Consider the following 3,907-nt stretch of genomic DNA (forward strand, 5'->3'; position numbering starts at 1 on the left):
GAGGTGGTTCAAGCACCTACATTGAACACCTTCAAGAGCAAATTGGATGCTTATCTTGCTGGGATCCTATGACCCTAGCTGACTTCCTGCCCTTTGGGCAGGGGGCTGGACTCGATCTTCCGAGGTCCCTTCCAGCCCTAATGTCTATGAAATCTATGACTAGCAAACTGCTGGTAGCCTTCTGTTGCATATATGGATAAGGGTTCTCAGGGTGAGGCATTTGTGTTTGTGGGACTTGATTCAAAGTCTATTGACATCCATGGGAGTCTTTTTCCTGATGTCAGTGTGTTTGGATCAAGCCTTTCATGCCAAAGACATCCCATGAACACTTGAGACATGAAACTGTTGAGTTTCTGATAACTCTAGGAAACGTATCAAAGTCCCACAGACGGACCAAGCTAATTACCATTTATAATGCTACAACATCTAGCAGCAAGTTAGGTCAATCCTAAAATATCAGCAAAAACAAAAATGTTCCGGTTGAGCTTTTAAGAGATGCCTAAGGGGTCCAAATGTCTAATTCTCCCAAAATGTACCAAGATGAGGTGCCCAAATGACTTCGAAAATCTCAGGCAACAAGCATTCCAGCACATTGTCTTAATGGATTTCACTGCTCAATGAACACATGGCTTATTGAACAGGTTTAGTTAACTTAAAACAGGACTATTTGACTGAGCACTGGTTACTTAAGAAAAGGTTGAAGAACTGGATTGTAAGCCAGTTGGGGAGAACAGACAGAATACACACAGAAAAAGTGAAAGGAGGCCCTTATCTGTGTGTATTCTCTGTCCTCAACTTTTAAGACCTAAGCAAAAGGAAGGAACATATACAAGGAAAATATTCAAAATACTAAAAAATTGTAAGTGGCATAGTCCAAGCACAAATAAGAGAGGATTAGTTGTATCCTCCCAGCAAACCTAGGAAAGCAATGTAATACATTGCAATGAAAAACATTATGTGGAGAAGAAATGGATACACAGTAAATATTTGCTCCTTTTCAATGGCTTAGCAGCTATTTCTGCTCTGCCTGTAAGTTATTAGTTTTAGCTCTTCCTCACCCTCTCTGTCTCTCTGTGGCATAGTAGGAACAAAAGCAATTGTTATTACTCTTTTATGAGTGAGCCAAATTCTCAGAAAAGATTGAACAGTTTTTCCATCAGTGGCATTTACTGTTTTTGACATACAAGACCAGTTAATAGGGCTTGTATGATTTGATACATTATCTTCTTGGGTTAGCCATTTCATATGCCATTCTTCTCCATTAGTATCCCGAGTAGTAATTCTATGCCTTCCTGCATTTTTGCAAGGGTTTGATGTGACAATTTTGCTCATTATATTAATGCCTCTCACATCTTAGGTGTATGTGTTTCTCACTCTGTTTAATGACAGTAGCGGTTATAATATCGATAAACATGTCCTCTGGAAATAATGTAGCTGAAGCAGGCACATCTGCCAATAGCATTATTATTATTTATAATTTATACATCATCAACAGTATTCTAGAGACTTTGCAAGCAAGTCTTTAAACAAGGGCACTGGCTTGAAGAGCATGCAACCTCAGTCTAATGTTTACAGCTTTGTAAATATTACTGATTATAAAAAAAGGGGGAGTGGATGTGTAAGATGGTTGGAAGCCACACTATATATTTCAACAATAAAAGGTATTTTCACACACAAATTAGCAATGTAATGTTATTTTTTTTCTAGATGTTTGTTTTCTACTGCCTTCCCCATAATTATTAGTCAGAGCCCATTTGAATCTCATGATGCATGGCATCATAGCATGGGCCACCATTCCAGCCATTTGCACAAATAAGGGAGGTAAGGGCCATGTATTCATTGTAAGCTGTACCGTATCCCGCCACCTTTCATCTTTTTTGTAAATATACCTAAAACTCTGTTGCCTGCTGCTCTGGCTTCACAGTGAAGGAGGACAGGTGGAGTCAGACTATTAGTGACAATGCTGAATCTATCTTTGGGGCTATTACAATTCAGCGTGCATCAACCTCTTCCCTTTCAGTTAATACTAATGTAGACATCGGCAGCTGCTGTAAGTTTAGCCTTTTGGGAAAAGTGTAAAAATGAGGTCCTGACCACGCCTTATAATTAAAATAATTCTCATGTCCTGGCCAACTGCCTAATTATGTTCTGCCAGCTTCATTTTTCCCCTTCACCGTCTTGGGGAGGAAAAAAAAAAGATATTCTCTCCTCACCTCCTTTCCCAAATTGTTGCATATTTTTTACCATTTGTGATGATGTGCTGTGTTCAACTTCTGGAGCAGCTGCATTTCAGTGACAGGTGAAAAACCCTTTAGAAATTCTCCATGTTAACGCTTTTCATAGGGAGGATTAGAACCCTGTATTGTGATTTTTTTCCCCTCGAGGTGCTTGCCACCTACATGAGAGGTTTTGAAGCTTAGTTAATTAATGTTAACTATACACAGATCCTCAGAGAGAAAACACTAGTGATCAGCAAAACATTTTTTTCCTAATGGGAGAAATTGAATGGCTCAGCACTGTTTACAGGGCCGTTAGCTAAAAACCTCCATGGATGAACTTGGGGGAAAATAATCCAGTCTATCAGTTCAAGGGGCTAAGCCCAAATATACATGTTCTGCCTCTGTACTGCCATCCCCTTCACCTGTTCATGGATAGAAAGGGAGTCCCTTGGTGCCAATTTTGACCCAAGCCACAAAATGCAATTATTCTGCTCTACTTGGCACTGATGAGGCCTCACCTAAACACTGTATCTAGTTTAAGGCATCACATTTTAGGAAAGATGTAGATAAATTGGAACAAGTCCCAAAAACTCAATGAAAATAAGAGGTCTAGGAAATATAATTTTTACATAGCGATTGATAGACCTAGGTTTACTTGGATAGAAAAAGAGAAGACAGGGTGTCACGGAGTGGGTGCAGGGGCAGCCGTGATCCTGCTAGCGCCCCCTGCCGTGTCCAGTTAGGTGATTCAGCACCCTCAACTCACCCACCACGTCTTTGATGTTCAAAGTTCAGTAAGGGAGGCTGCCTGGTCTTGCCTTGGACACTACTCCACACTATGCCCCGTTCCGATTGGGGTGCCCCAGTGCACCCCTGCCTTATGGGCAATGCGTGCCTTCAACCTCCCCTTTAGCACGCCCCAAGCCTCGCAGTTCTTCATGGACAATATCTGATCCTTCTGTCTCCCTGCACCCTGCCTGGCGCCTCTGGGTTAGCCTCACAACCAGTGCCCCCTTGTCTGGCACCTCTGGGTTTGTCTCACCCAGGCTATGCCCCACTGCAGCCTGTCTTACTCTTTCTATGCCCCGTGTCCCTCTCGGGGGTCTCTGCCGTGCCCCACGTGCTTGCCGCCCTCTCGGGGGCCCTCGCCCACTCTGGGGCCTATACAGCGCTCTTCGCCCAGTCTGGGGGTCTCACTCACGCGTTTCCCGGTGCTTGGGGCTCAGGTGGCCGCAGCTGTGCCTGGCCCCTCGACCCTTTCTTGGGCCGCTTGCCCCATTGGGCAAAATACTGCCCTCACAGGGTAGGGTCCAAAACCCCTCACACCGCACCTCCCCAGCACAAACAGCTGTGCCCCACTGGCACCACTCACTGTGCCACTACTGGGCATCTGGGACCCCCCGGTTATTGGGGAGCTCCTGTGAGGCCTCCTCACACCCCTGCAGCCTCACCCAGCCCTCCGGTGCAACAATAACAAAACATGAGCCAAGCGGCTGCAACATAAGCAAGAAGCCCACTGGCTTATAACATGAACCACACCCAGCGCTGGCTCTCACCAATGCCTTTCTCAGGGGTTCTCTCCCTCCCTTCGCATCATTGCAGCGGTCAAACTGCCACTATAAGCTCTGCTGCTCAGCTCTCTGCCGCAGTGCGCCTGCGCCTGCGCCTGCGCCTGCGCCTGCGCCTGC

General features: G+C 45.1%; 1 long non-coding RNA gene across 1 annotated transcript in view; it reads right to left on the reverse strand.

Moving 5' to 3' along the window:
* LOC109311444 overlaps positions 1-3,907 on the reverse strand; it is a 17,879-nt gene that overhangs the window by 6,796 nt on the left and 7,176 nt on the right. Inside the window, exon 2 of the long non-coding RNA XR_002101499.1 lies at positions 1,557-1,562. This is a non-coding gene — a long non-coding RNA (uncharacterized LOC109311444). The remainder of the gene's footprint in view (positions 1-1,556; positions 1,563-3,907) is intronic.

The sequence above is a fragment of the Crocodylus porosus genome, unplaced genomic scaffold (genome assembly GCF_001723895.1).
Source record: "Crocodylus porosus isolate Cpor-Errol unplaced genomic scaffold, CroPor_comp1, whole genome shotgun sequence".
Lineage (NCBI taxonomy): Eukaryota > Metazoa > Chordata > Crocodylia > Crocodylidae > Crocodylus > Crocodylus porosus.